This window comes from Echinops telfairi, unplaced genomic scaffold (assembly GCF_000313985.2).
Source record: "Echinops telfairi isolate 266 unplaced genomic scaffold, ASM31398v2 ScPeMD7_7469;HRSCAF=8507_1, whole genome shotgun sequence".
NCBI classification, from domain to species: Eukaryota; Metazoa; Chordata; class Mammalia; order Afrosoricida; family Tenrecidae; genus Echinops; species Echinops telfairi.
In genome coordinates, this window is record NW_022111373.1 from 2113866 (window position 1) to 2129775 (window position 15910).

The following is a 15910-nucleotide window of genomic DNA, read 5'->3' on the forward strand; positions in this document are numbered from 1 at the left end:
TATTGAATTATAAATTTCTGATATTTTATTGTCACTCTCCTTGGATTCTAGTTGTTTTTATATAGCTCCTATTCGTCTATTTAGTTTGTCATTTTTGTTCCTTGGTGTTTTCCTGAATTATTCTACCCCACCTCTCCCCAGCCCACCGGTGTTTACCTTGGTTTCTTTGAGTAACCTATAAATAAGTCTGTTGAATTTTTAATCAGGTAGTTCTGTTATCATTTCTTCCTAGGAAGGCTTTCTATTCCTTCATTTTGCTTATTTATTTGAACCATTTTATCCTCATATGAATAAATCATATTTATTCATATTATTTGTTATGGTATATTGTTTTTGAGTCATTAAAGTATTATTTATATGCTTATTTTGTATTTTTTTTATATATCGGGAGTTTTGTTTAGAATATCTTTCTTCCTTTGTGTTATTTTGATTGTCGTTTTGTGGTTCTGGCCAATATGTGACTTTGATGGTGTCAGTTAACTGGATGTGATATCCTCTCACTAGTGGATTTAGTGGATCACACCCATGTGTGAGTCTTCTGTGGTTAGTCCTGTGTGTCTCCCCTTATAGGACTGAGTGAAAATGGGAGAGCAGGCTCTTTCCCTGATATTGGGCAGCAAGCGTTAGAGGGTCAGGGTTCCTCAAAGTACTTGTGAGACCCTGGAATCCTTTTGGGTCAGTGCTAGCAGTAAGCGCATCTTCTAGAGATCATGGTAGAATGTCTCCGAAACGGCTTTGAGACAGTGCTACTCAAATGGACAGGTCTGCGTGTTCACAAATTGATGTCCTAGTAGATAGGAGGGGATTAAGGGACTTCGTGCATGTGCATATACTTTTGGAATGTTGGAATTACCTGGATGTATGATTTGTGACATTTCAGTCAGGCATACATTGCATGAGGGTACTAGGATCTTGTGGTTATTGTGTGGAAGAGGTGCACATGGTGCCTTAGGTAAAGTTGCTTTTTGGTTCTTCTCACTCAGAAATGCTGTTTACGTTCTCTCACGATGGCCATGCTATACTGGGCCTGCCGACAGGACACCTGTGGTCTGTAACTCTCTTTATTTGCAGTTTTCATTTAGTTCCTCCTTTTGTATGGTATTTCATCTAATGATTTATTTTTGTATGGTATTTCATCTAATCATTTGCTGCCCTGGTTCCAAGATTTTCAACTGTATCTGTTTTACTTCGTTTCTTGAGTCTTCGCTGTAGAGCAACAGGATAGTGTGTCTGACGCGACCACTACCTTGGGCCATCTTTCTCCCTGTTTTCTATTCTTGTTGTGCCATCCCTATACAGCCCTGGTGGTGCGGTGGGTTAGGCAGTACACTTCGAATTACAAGGTCAGTAATTCAAGCCCATCAGCCACTCTGTGGGATAAAGATGAGGCTATCTGCTCTTGTTAAGATTTACAGTTTCAGAAACTGGAATTGACTGGATGACCGTGGATTTGTTTGGTTTTTGGTTGGTAATGTTCCCACAAACTGTCCATTGTACTGACGGCTTAAACTCACTATTCTCAAGTTGATTCCAACTCCCAGTAACTCAGTAGGACAGAATAGAACTGCCCCTGGGAGTTTCAGAGACTCTTTATGGGAGTAGAAGGCCTTGTGTTTCACCCAGGAATGCCTGGTAGTTTCAAACTGCTGACCTTGTGGTTACTAACACATAACAACTGTGCCACCAGAGCTCCTTGCTGATGGGCTTCCAGTAAGTCATTTTGACTGTTTTTTTTTTTTCAGTAAAAACCATATCTAATCAAAATATTACGGAACTTCCAGGAAGTTCTTGAACAAGAACACACCATGGATGATACAAAACCTTATGCTCCTTGCAGTTAGAACTCTCGATTCCCATGGCTGGGTATTGCCAATCTGAGAGAAACAGAGAATTGGGGGCAAAAATTTTGCTGATTTGAGCCAAAATAATGGTTTTAGCCTTCAGTACATTGACATTTTGGGCTCAACTTCTTTTGGTTTTAGATATTGGAAGAGTTTCTTATTTCTGGGCTGTTTTTGGTAGATACAGCTCATGTTTTCATTTTTCTTTCTCTTGTAGCTTGATCCCAGAGGATCACAGAAAGCACCCAGGGAATTGACAATTATTTTTAATGAGAGGTATATGTGAAGTAGCTTTTCATTCTGAATTCCCTGAACTGCTTTTTAGTGGGATCAGGGGGTCTGAGCTGTGCTTCTGGTGCTGTTTGTGTTGACAGAGAATTCTATAATCACTTTCTGGCAGGATCAAATGGGTCCTGGTTTTGAGTTTTATTTCAGAACCACACCTCACTTTGCTAAGCAAATCAGCTAATTTTGACATTTGAGGAAAACACAAGCCCTCTAATGTTTGCCTTCAATTTGAATGAAGGCAAAAAATACAGTAAAGTGGAAATGGATGTAAAGAGTCACATAACTCCTACCGTATCCTTTCCTAAAACTCAGAGGCATAGGCTTAAAGGGGACCTGGATTTGTAGGCTACTAAGGCTCTGGCAAATTCTCAGGAAACAAGGAGGGCTTTGTTCTCTACCCATAGATATATGCTGCATTGACGTCAGCAGCAGGAGCAAAAGAAAGAAATATTCCATTGAACATGCATTTATTCAGAATTTATAGCACTGCCCTCATTGAGCTAACAGTGTACTAGCGAAAACAGACATAAGATAAATAATTGCCCGCGTTCTGAGGATGCCATGTAAGCAAAAAGCAAAACCACATCTTTGCATCCAAAGTGATGCTAGTGATAACAATATAAATACTATTCTGGCTCAGAACTAAATCCTGGGAGTTTGAGTTTTTCTCTGGAGAATTATTACATGGGATATTGAGTAGAGCATGTCACCCGTGCCCATTGCAATCTCAGTTATCAGGATGTATGTCAACTACACACATCCAAATTAGGAAAGGGAAAGTCTTCCCAAACTATGGTGTTATAGATATGGATTCAAATTCACGTTTACAATGTTCCCAGGAAACAGCAAATTCAAATGGGAGAAATGATGACTAAATCACTTGGGGTTCAGTAAATCTTGCCCTTTCAAAATGGCAACTTCCTAATGACTTGGAACATCACTCCATCTTTGATACCATCCTTTTAACCAGTTGTAAAAACAAGCCAATAGAATTGACACAACAGATATATTTTCTTGGCAAAAGGCACATCTAATCAAAATATCATTGTGGCAATAATGAAACACACAGTGCATGGTGATGAGATTATGTTCCACCATTGTAGATCACTAGATCTGGGTTTACTTTACTTTTCTATATAAGGTTCTCTATATTGCCATTATTCTAAATAGTACAATTATTATATAGTTAACCAAAATAACAATTACAGAGCAATTCTAAGCTGTAGGACTGACTAGTCAACAGTGTGTGTACATCCTGAGCTAAAGAGTTCTGGGACTCACCAATATAACCGGCTAAAACCAATCAATAGATTCTGCGGCAGCATTTGCTACCGACCAGAAGTAATGTGCTGCCAATAAAATTAAGATTTTGAATGGAGGCATAAAATCTTTGTGCAGAACCCAATGCAGTTCAAATGGGATAGATCCAGTTTTTACTTGTACATAGATCAGGGGGAAGAGGTTTACCCAGATGATGCTTGTTAAATATTCAAATGAAAGCTAGATTTCAGTGGGTGTTGAAAGGAAAGCACATTAGCTGGATTAGTGAAGATCTTACATTTTACTTTGAAGTAGATTTCAAGAGTCTGTTTATGCCTAATGCCATTCCTCTGCTTGTGTTTATTGTTCCTGAAAAAGGAAGGAGAAGAGGAGGTGACAGATGTCCTGCAACATTGAATACATTGGGAAAAGCACGATGAGAGCATTGCGTTTACCCTGCTAAGGCTGAAGCATGAGCTTGGGGCAATACTGAAAACGCATGTTGTGTAAAGCCACTAAAAAATTCTGCATTCTGTCTAAATGCTTGGAGTAGTCAGAGCTGGAATGGAGCATGCATGGATTCTGACCTCAGGGAGGCTGGAGCATAATCAGATGGTATATAATCAGAAGGAGGGATGCTTTTCCATTTTAGAATCAGGATCAGGGAAGGAGAAAGGACCTAGCCCTTGCTCTATGCCCTTGGACTTAACCCTGAGCTGCTTAGTGGGCCTTGCCAGGTTGGGTCTGTTCCTGAACTGGGGTTTGTGTAGGAGTTACCGTGTCTTCAGGACTGGAGTGAACTGCCACACTGTGAAAGAGTGGGGCACTTGCCGGGAATTTGCACAGGTGGGTGCCGTGATCTGCCCAGGGGCAGCTGGATAGGTGTGTGACAGAAGAGCCTGGAGGAGGGAAGGCTCTTGAGAGGGTGTTTATGCTCCAGGTGAGAAAGAGACCTCGCCACAGTGGAGACAGAGGAAAGCACTTGGATGCAAGAATCTTAGTGGAAATCGAATTGGCAGCACCTGGGAGAATTCAGATGTGGAAGTCCAGTCTATGTGTGTGGGGGTAGGGGTGGGGCGGGGGCTCATCTGGAAGTTGAATCCCTAGTAATGGGGAAGATGGAGGGCCATGATGAGGAACAGAGAGAAAAGCACATTTGGGAGAAAAGCTGACTGAAATATGGAACTCAGAACTGGCTGTTTGTGAGATCCAGTGCAAAACGAATTATTGAGGCTTCGCTCAAAATAACACCCTCAAAAATTAAGGCATGCTGGTGGCACAAGTAGGCTTTGGCTGCTAACTGAAAGGCTGGCAGCTTGAATGCACCTGTCTTTCTACAGGAGAAATATGGGGCAGTCTGCTTCCTTAAAGAGTCCAGCCTTGGAAAACCTATGAGATGATGCTACTTGATCATAGAGAGTCACTGGGTTGGAATTGACTTGATAGCAACATTAAGGAAACTGTCACCAAGTTCAAGATGGTGAAGCTAGAGTATGATGATTCTAAGCTTGGGGTCCTCTGGGACTACATAGGTTCCATGCCCACGGATCTGGCCCTCATTGAGCTGGAGGTGCTGATCTACATATGCACCTACCTATGCACCCTTCTGGCACCTACCTCCTGCCCCCCATGCCATGGAATACCTGGGTGAGCGCATAGCGCAGACTTACATCCAGTGGACCCAGGCTGAGAAGAACAGAACTAACCCACTTCATCCTCGCTTATCATCAAATTTCATCAAGTCCTCCAAACAGATGCAGGCTATATTTGTACAAAGTGTGTGCTGTATCTAGTAAGTCCTCTAATACTTGCCATCAGTTGACATTTGAATAAAACACAGCCTTTATAAGGCCCCAATTGTTTTGTGGTCGTGCCTCCACTTCTCAGCCCCACCAAGTGTACGACTGGCAGAGTCCTGGACATTTTTATGCTGAGGGAAGAAGATGCTACCTTTCCTGAGTGTCTACTTTCCTTATGGCAGACACATTCTTCTAGTCGGTGTTTGTGAATGCTACTTATTTCGTTTTCAGCTCTGAGTACTGAATATGGTGCTCTGGTGACACTACGGGTAGCTTTTGGCTGTTTCGGCGGCCACACTTGTCAGCAGCTGTGAGAGCAAAGACCTGGCGATCTGCTGTCTTTGAAGGTGACAGCCTCATAGCCCCTCCCCCTCTGGGGGGTTGCTTTACTCTGTCGTTATATGGCCACTGCGAGTCAGCAGTACAAAACAACAACAGTTTGTCCTACTGCAGGGACTTGTGCGTTGCTGTGATGCTGGAAGCTATGCCACTGGAATTTCAGATGCTGTGACAGTGGGCTCAGGCATGGGAACAATTGTGAGGATGGCGCACAAGGATGCAGTGTTTCCTTCTGTTGTGCGTAGGATCACTCTGGGTCAGAACCACTCAATGATGGCACCTAGCAACAATAACAGAAAGGCAAGACTCCATCTTTCTCCATGACAAGGCTACCCGTTTTCTGCCTATAAAAACACAGACAATCAGAGTTGTTCACATTTTTATAAAAGAGTGTGACAAAGATCATGATAAAACCATCTTTGGGGGAAGCTGACTGCTTGTCCAGAAGCAGTGTCAGGTTACCCCGTATGCAGGCTAAACATGAAGGAGCTCTGCCGGTGTAGTGGGTTATGCTTTAATCTGCAAACCACAAGGTCATTGGTTTGAATCTGCTCCGTGGGAGAAAGATAAGACTGTGTATTCCTGTAAAGATTTAAAGTCTGCTTTGAGGGTCACTATGAGTTGGAAATGACTCAATGGCAGTGAGTTTTTGAGGGAGAGCGTAAGCCTGGGTTCACCTGTGTTTACTTAATAATCGGTAGTCACAATTTTTTCCTTTAAAAAAACAACCGCATAGAAGATTCTGCTTCTATTACTAACATCTGTCTCTCACCCAACCCCCACAGCAACCTCCCACAGCATCACAACCTCTTTTCAAATGTACGATTCTTGGCCTGGATGGAGTACCCAGTAAGCATGAACTTACTTGTGCTTAGTTTATAATCTGTAGTGAACAATTTCATGTGTGTGTTTTGTGTGTGTGTGGTGAAAAACGTGAAACTGTTCACTGTAGATTAGAAAGTAAGCACAAGTAAGTCCATTTTTACCTTGCTTCCTGGGTAATCTTTCCTTTCCCAGACTTTGTTGCACATGGCAGAACATTTTGGGCGCTGGTCAATTGAGAGGACATCTTTTTCAGGTTTTGGGTTGTGTTCAGCACTGAGTTGGAAGGAACATCAGTACAGTTGGTCCTCCAAACGTCCTAGGGATCAAATTCAGCGACACTAACTCCATGCTTCTCCTGTCTAGCTTTCTGGTTGTTCCAATGCCTTGAAGCAGGGCCTGGGGGGAGGGGTGGGGTGGGGAGATCATTGTATGGTTGTGAAAGAGAAGTTGGCCTTCGAGTTGAAAGTGAGGTCTCACTTTTCTTAGCGGCCAGTTGATAATCAAGCAGAAATCAGCTCTCAGGTCAGACCCTCTGCACATCATTTCTTCCTCCCCCAGGTCACTGCTTTTCTGGATATGATACCTGCCTGGCCTGGGAGAGGGCGAGTGGGTGGTGGTGGAGAGTTGAACTATTGCCACTTGCAGGATATATTAATTCAAAATACCAGCTAAATTTACGAATGACAGAACAATGGATATCTGATTATTTTGAAATAAGAAATCCATCATTGAATTAATTCTAAGGTAACAGTTCAAATTGATTGATATAAAAATATGCCCTTAACTATACAACTTTGAAAACTGAAATTTCAGGGAAATGTTAATGGTAAAAATTAACATGATGTCTGTCTGATTACTTTTCATGCATGCATGAACTTACTTGCATTTGAATTCCAAGTGGAGGCTGTACTAATAGAAAGATGTTTGCTGAGTCCAGGTTCAACTGGCCCATGGAGCAGGGGGAGGGAGGAAGTGGCAACTGTGGGTGTCTGGGAGAGTTGGGGTGTTATATTGAATTGTGGACTTCTTTCATCCAATTATCTGTATCTCAAGGGAACCCAAAGAAATTGCTAGGTTTCTAATCCATTGAGCATACTTTGGACATGTTATCAGGAGAGACCAGTCCCTGGAAAAGGACATCATGCTGGTAAATTACAGGGGCAGCAAAAATGAGGAAGCCCCTCAGACATGGATTGACACAATGGCTGCCACAATAGGTTCAAGTATAGGGACAATGACGCAGGAACAGACAGTATTTCATTCTGTTGTGCATAGGGTCATTATGAACTGCAACTGACTAGATGGCACCTAAAAGCAACAACAACAACAATCAATCAATCAATCAATTGAAGTTTGGGTGAAAGGGGTTGGCCATTGACTTGCTTTCTGAATGAGTGCTTCTTGGGATCATTAACATGAGGGCAGAAGTGTCACCTGGTATCATTTTTAGCACTAGTGCTAAGTGCATACTGGATGTTAGAGATTGCAAGAGAATATAATGAAAAACTAGGTATGATGGGTGGAACAGTATTCCTCAAAAAGTTATGTTGTAGCTCTGACCCTCAGTAGTTGAGAGGGTGACATTTGTTGGAAGGAGGGTCTTTGTGGCTGTAATTAGTTAGCACGAGTTTGTTGTAGAGTGCCCCTGATCCAATATAATTGGTGTCCTCACGAAAAGAGATACGAAGGCAAAGGCACAGAGGAAAGATGACCAGGTGAAGATGATGGCTGAGATTCAACTAATATATGTTCAAGCTAAGGAACTCCCAAGACTGCAGGAACCACCAGAAGCAGGAAAAAGGCAAGGAAGGATATTCTCCTAGAGGGTACAGATTGTGCATGACCCTGTTGACACCTTGGCTTCAGACTTCTGGAACACTGGAACAGAGACACAGCGATAGTTTGTTGTTTTAAGTCACTGGTGTATGGCACCTTGTTATGGCTTCCTTTAGGAAATCCGTATCATGCCCTTGGGGTTTGGAACACATCCCGATGATACCATATACCTGGGCGTTATTGTTTTGGACTGGCCTTATAGAGGTTGGCTAGCTTTATGTAGGGATATTTGCAGGCATAGATTGAATCCTTTCCAATTCTCTTCGATAGATTCAGAGACTCTTCACTCGGTCAGTAGAGATGGTTTAAAGAGGCATTCTCTTCTCTGTGTCTGAGACTTCTGGGTAGTGGTGGATGTGGCTATGGTGACGGAGGTAGTGGGCATCTGTGGCATGATTTCTAGTCCTTCAATCCATATGCCAGCTATCCTTTGTCAGTATTTTTCATGTACAGAGTTGTGGATGCCATTGAGCATAATATTATGCCAGGTGATTGAAAACCTATGTGAAGTACTAGTGAGTTTTTGTCACTGTACATTTTTCAATGAGTGTTTTTGTTTGATGTTTAAAGGCATGTCCTTATGCAAAAATAAGACAAAAACAAACAAAAACTACAAATAGGGAAAAGCTAGTCTCGTTGCTGTTGGGTCGGTGTCTCACTTTTGAGTGTGATACTGTATTTTACCTATCTGTTCAGTGCGGATGTTCTTTCTCCCCTGCTGGGGAAGGAAGGCCTTTCTCAGCTAGCACCCTCCACAGCTCTAGCATAAGCACAAAAGAGCGATATGTAATTCATATTAGGAAACAATACAAAATTATACTGAACCTTTAACTCAAAGTACACATTTCTATTTGTGAAAATCTACCTGACACATTAATTATTCTTGGTTGCATGACACAATTTGTGTGGTTTGCGTCACTGAATTATATATGTGAAGACAAAATGTACAAACTGTGTTTTACATGTTTTCTAAAACAATGAAAAAGCACATAGAACTCGTCACCATTTTTAGTCGCTAAGCCGTGCTGACTCATGCTGTCTTGTATCTCATCACTGGTGTTGGCCACTCCCGCTTTTCTCATACTGTACAGCTCACATACTTTCCTCCCCTGAGAATTTCAGACTCCATGTAAGACCTGTTTGGGGATTGCTCACCCATGGGGTCCTGCAGAGGGGTCCCTTTGGGGAGACTGCCTTCCCCTCTGGCTCCTGTGTTGGTAGGGTCTACTCTTTCTGTTTTCACAGAATCTATGATCAGTTTTTTCCTGGCCCGACTGCTCTCTAGAGACCCAATCGCTGGGCCATTTTCTGCAGCTGCATTGATTAGTTGCATCATTGGGTTTGGTTTAATTGCAGTGACTGTGCTGTTAACACATTTATACAAGGTATAGCAGGAAAACAGCCTTTGGCTACTTCTACCCAACTCCCCAAGGATAAAATGTGACCATTTTCTGCGTCATTTGAATATTTACTGCTAATAAATGGCGGCGCTGCTTTTTGGTGTGATATTTAAGTCCAAAGAGGTACTGCGGAGCCTGGGGATACGTAATTTAATGTAGAGCATGGATTTCAGTGCTGAAAGGGATCTCTGAGAGCTTTGACTCCAGACTCATCACTTTATGGAACACCAATTTGGGACCTTGTGTAGGGAAGTGGTTAAAAGCTGGGATAGTATGGTGTCCAGGTCCCAACCTGTATTGTGGCTCCTTGATGTGGCCTCTTGGAACTGGTAAAACTGTATTTAGTGCCAAGGATCCAAATGCCATCTGTTTTAGGGCATAATATATCTTCGGTTTAAAGTAACTGTGTATAAAACTCTATTAGCAGTGAGAAGTAGCCATTCACCCATTTTGAAGTGCTGTATTGGCCGCCCTCACTTTACCCACGAGTGACTGAAGAGGAGTAGGTTTGGGTAGGGGTCGTATTGACATTTCTTTTGGATAAATGGTTTCGAAGCCAGGGGCCACCAGATCAATAAGTCAAGTGAAAGTCAAGTCTGGAATGGGAAATAAGGGTCTAGAAAGGAAGACTGGGTTGGAGGCAGCCATGTGGGGATCATTAGGCTGTGGGTAAAGCTGAAACCAGATAGCTGAAGCCAGGTGAGAGTGTGCTGAAGAAGAAGAGACATCAAAGATGAAGGTTGGGAAGGCCAGTGTTTAAGGGGAAGGCAAGAAAAGAGGAACCCAGAAAAGACACTGAGAAGGAATAGCCGGAGAGAGTAAGAACACTGAGGGAGTGACCAGCATAGCTCTTTTCACTAGTTGAAGGTCTATAGTGATTTAGGTGTCCTTCTGGGAGCTCTACGTACATACTGCCTGAAACCCACAGCAGGTAATGGCGTTAGCCATGATTTAAGGCCTCAGTATACGTAACATATCCAAAGGTACCCATCCAGCTTGAATGACAAACCTGTCTCTTTTCAAAGATGCTGCTCTTCTTCGCTCCATGGGACTGGTGGTGGCATTCCAGATGGAGGTACCAGCGTCTAGAAAGCCCTTCTGAATTTGGACCTCAGCAACTTGGGCAATTGTCCAATTTAGGGAACTTGACCATTGCTGGTATAAGCCTGGGGGGGGCCACTGACCTCTTTCTCTGCTGCCCCCCTGAACAGGCTACATAAGAGAGATTGGACGAGGAGGCTGTTTAAAATGGAACATGAGAAACAATGCCAGTGATTTAATTGCATCACAAATTGTGGCCAGAAAAGGAGCCTAGCAACAAGCTCATTTTCTGTTGGACACAAGACAAAGAGGATCTACTATAATTAGTTCTGTTTAAAATTTTTTTTTCCTTGTTGGCAAGTGCCTCTCTAATTTTCCCTTCCTTGAGTGCTCATGATGGATCAGCCTCTCTCTGTGGCACTGTCTCGCCTTGCAAGAGAGTTTGTGGGGTTCATTTGTGTGACTGTGGGCCCATACCCGTATCTAACATTTATTGAGCGCTTAACATTTGTTAAGTATTTATGAGTGTACATGGAGATCTACTCTAATGTTGTATCTACATCATCTTATTTAAATCTTGGTACAACCCTGTTTAATACTGTTGTCTTCATTTAACTGGTGGATAAACTATAATTATGGAAACTAGCAACTTGCCCAAGATACCAAGGATAGCAAATGGCTAATTGGGGATTTGAACACACCTCTCTTAGACCTTCCCCAGTTGTGTTTGACAGCCGCCCTGTTTTTGCTGGATGATGGCATTTCATCCATGGAGCTAGAGAGTCTCTTTGGTCTGAACTATTTGCTGTTTTGCTTTGTTTCCAACTAGAATTTTTCTTGAAGGCCACAAAGAACTCACGAGGCCATTTATGAATAGCCGGCTGAATAACCCGAAAGAGTTAAGGCAACTGTGCAGAGAGGTCTCAGTCTACAACGGAAGGAGCTGACAACGGCTGCTAGCTGAAGGCCCCAGGATTCGTGGGGCCAGTTCGACACTCTACAGGAACACTTACAAGTGAATCCTCCACACCTACTGCTTTTTCTTCTTTGGAGGTGAAAGGAGGCTCTTTGTGAAACAGGAGATTGTGGTGCCATTGAACAACTTGTGATCTTTAGGGGCAGCTCTGGGAGGGGAGGCTTTCGTTCTTGCAGAGGGAGAGAGGAAAATATACATTCTCTGTTTCTGCTGGGAGCTCTGCACCTGTCGAGATGTAACTGGATAACTGCTCATCCCCAGAGACCTGGAGTGAGTATCCTATTAAAAGTCCTGCCACTTAGATGGAAAGAGTCTCTTGGTCTGAGATCTCTGCTTATGGATTTTCTTTTATCACCAGGGTGATTCTGGGTGGTGGTGTGTGTGGGGGGATGGCTTTCCTAATGAATTATCCAGCAGGCCATGGCCCGTGCACAGTGGATTGCTGTTGCCAGGCGCAGACAAGCTGCCAGCCCCAATGACTGGAATCCCAGGTCAGAGCCTCCGAAGTGAGGACAAAGCAGGCCCATTAGCCACTGTCCCCACCCCCTTCCTGCCTGGGTAGTCCTGCGACTGCACATTTGCTCACCGCCTGTGGGGAGCAGTGGTTTAAGCCTGCAGGCGGCTAAGCCTTCTGATTTGATTTGTCTTACTTAGTAGTGTGATTTGATGGAAGTTGGGATCAAGACTTGGGAGCTGGAAGAAACCTTGATTCAATCCCTTTATTTTGCTCCCGAGAAAACAAAGGCTGGAGAAAGAGATGATTTCTTCGGTTATGACTTGAAGAGACTCAGAGGTGAGAGGGAGGCAGTCCTCTGCCCTGAACCCCAGCCGTTTCTCTGCACTACCACATCAGATAGCTCAGTGGCAAATGCTTCTAAGACTAGTCTTGCTGCCCAAGAAAATTAGAAAAGGAGATTATAAAAAGATTAGAGAAACCTTAGCAGTTTTTCCATGGACGTTGGGTGGCTTTCTTCTCAGACGTGCTGATATTAAACATTTGATTTTGCCTCTGTTCTTTCTGTCCAGAATCACAGGAATAGTTGTGATGAATGTTCAGCCAGTTTCAGACATGTGAACAGGGCTCAGTTGTCATGTTAGAAAACTCACTTGCTCTTCAGGTTATTAAAGAACTATTAGTGCCCTCCGACAGCCGTGTAATAAATGCAGCCTCCTGAGGCGTGAGTGGCAGTAATAAGCGCTGCATTTGCACCCATGGATTCGCTTGCTCACTCAGCAGCATCTGGGTCAATAGACATCATTTTCTTAAGAAATTTTTATCTTCCCTTTTCCATATTAGACTAGTTTATTTCTTTCTTTCTGGAATTTGCTTTGGGGGCAAAAATAAAACTGACAGATTATAAGAATAAAAGTTTGAATCCGATTTGGGTATAAAAAATAAAATGAGACTTCCTGGAAACCAATTTTCCATTTCTTTCAATACTTCACCATAATGAGATTTAGTTTCAAAATTCAATTTTGAGTTCTGTAGCATGATTGCTCATAAGAAAAGGTGCAGATATACCCACTAGATGATACTGAGGGAGGTTGGAGTGGGCATTTAAAAAAGGCTGTGACTAGCAGGTGGTAGGGCTAACCTCTGGCATAATAATCAGAAGATTCCATTAATGAGAGTCCCAGTTAGGTAGTCATGCCTGTGGATTTGGGTGTTTGCCTTTGAAGAACATTTCTACAAAGGTAGGGGTATGTATTCTTTACTCACATTCTTGGGCTGTGTGAACTTTCCTTCTGGGATTCCTTTCTCTGCTCACCCCCCACCCCCCAACCCAAACTTCTTTTTCCTTCCCTTTGCTCTTCATAGCCTATCAACAATTTAAACTTAATTCTGTAAATGTTATTTGTTTGTTTGTTTAGTGAATTGATAGTCAACCAGGATGCATTTTGCCCCCGAAATAACGTTCTAGGGCATGGCTAAGTTACCATTGAGACCTCAAACTCTAAGTGAGCTGTGATGTAGCTGAGAACATGGTATGAGTCGGCCCATTGTCTTTAGCCACCTTTAAAGAAGAAGAAAAAAGGAGAATGATAAGGACAAGAAAAAAGGACATTACCTTTGCATTGTTTACAAAGGTCCAAAGTGAGAGGTTCATTTCTGCCTTTCTCCGTTTCCACTGTTGCTTGCCCAGATAGCCATTTGATTTGCTTGTATTTATGTGTTATGCATGATGCACATATATGCATTTTATCTGTTCTTTCAGAGCTCAAGGATGACTACAAAAAATGAGTGTATATTCTTACTTCTTCCACCTTCTTTTTATTATTCCAAGGTTAGTCAGTTATTACAGATGGTTTTATACCTGGGGCATGCTTTAGTTCACAGTGCTTCTTGGATTTCCATATCACTGCTTAGAGCTCCCTTATTCTTTTCTATAGGTGAATTGTGTCCCTTCTTATGACTGTACCATAGTTTATTTAATGAGTCCCCTATTGATGGCCACTTCCAAAACTTATAGAACTTTGCCTCTAAAACTCCAGTTTTCTTGGCAACATAGGGTTTTCCCTAGGAATCTAGTCCTGGACCTGACTCTCTGTCCCTCTTGCGAAGAGATAGGAGGATGTTTATCATCTTTTTGAGTCAGAGAAGTTAGCTAGACAAATGACTGTATGGTACATGTAGAGCAGAGTAGTCCTGGGGGAGTGGACATGCGGTCCATTTGGTGACTTAGGAGGCAAGGCCTTCCTGAAAGAGCGCTGTGGAACCCTAAGCCTGCACCACAGCCTAAAGCATGCCATGGAGGTGATGCTGACTCAGGGCGACCCTCTCTCGGGTTTCTGGGGCTTTGGAACTCTTTATGGAGCACACAACCTCCTGTTTCTTCCTTGGAGTGGTTGGTGGGTCTGAACTGCCAACTTTGTGTTCAGCAGTCCAACACCTACCTGACAAAGCCACCCAGGCTGTACAACCCAGGAGAGAGGAATTTTTCCACCTGGAAATTCCTTCCCTTGTTCCCACTCCATATGCGCTTTCTTCCTGTGTCCCCTATTTGTCTTATATAGCCATACTGGTTTTTGGTTCGATCACTACAAGGGTAAGTCAGAAAGTATTGCTACAAAAATCATGATATCATTTATTGAGAGAAAAGTATCCAAACGGGAAGCTGTTGCTTCTTGGCACGCCTCCATCTGGGTCTAGACACGTCGGAGGCCGTGCTCCCGTCTCTCTGGCCCTTCCCCCAAGCATCTCTGACCTTTGCTTTACATCGACATGGCGGGTTTGACATCCTTGCTGTTAGGTGCCGCTGCGTCAGTTCGGATCCATTGTGACCTGTGTACCCCTGAGTAACACTGCCGGTGCTGCGCCATCCGCACAACTGTCCTTCTGCTTGGCCCATGCTTGCAGACACTGTGCCAGTCCAGCTCCTTGAGGATCTGCCTCCTTTTTGCTGCTCCTTTACTTTACCCAACATGATGCCCTCCGGCGATTGGTCTCCCCCAACAGCTGTCCAACGTGTGTAAGACGGAGGCTAGCCCTCAAGGCCTCCAAGGAGCACGCTGGCGATATTTTTCCCATAACAGATTTGTTTGTCTTTCCGGCAGTCCACGTGACTTTCAATTACTCGCCAGCAGCACAATCCAAACACATGGATTCTTCTTTGGTCTTCCTTAAGAGGTCTAAACTGACCCTTGCAATGTTCTTTGAGTTTGGGGGACAAAAGGCAGCCCAAAGGGACCAGACCAGGGCTGTAGGGTAGATTGGTGTGAGATTTCCTGATGAAGTTCTCATAGGACAACTCTCGCTACCCTGGAAGAATGACAGATGCATTGTCGTAATAGAAAACAATTCCTTGGTGCAAGTTTATAGCTTTTTTCCCTCACCAATATAGTTTTTCTTAAAGCTTCTTCATTGTATAAGCTCCCACGATTGTCCTGTCTCTTTGGAGAAAATCTATCAAAATGACCCCTTTGGAATCCTAAAAAACCAATTTTCTAAGGTGACCTTGGTGCCTGGAATTTTACTAGTCCTCTCTAAGTCACTGTTTGATTAGACCTTTTTTTCCTGAAAGCAACCTATGATGGGTGTATGCGTATTACTGAGACATTCACGGCTGACAGAGACATATTTAAACATGTTTGCAGCACATGTTTATGTGTGAATGTATGAACTAGAATGCCAGTAGCAGTACTTTTTGACGCAGTCTAGTCAGGTTTACATCATGATGCCTTTATAAATGTTTTTCACTGCTGAACTGTGCACCCCTAGTTGCTGTTGAACCAGTTTACTGTGTTTCAGAGTAGAGCTGTGCTCTGTAGAGCTTTGAAAGGCTAATTAAAAAAATTTTTTTTCAG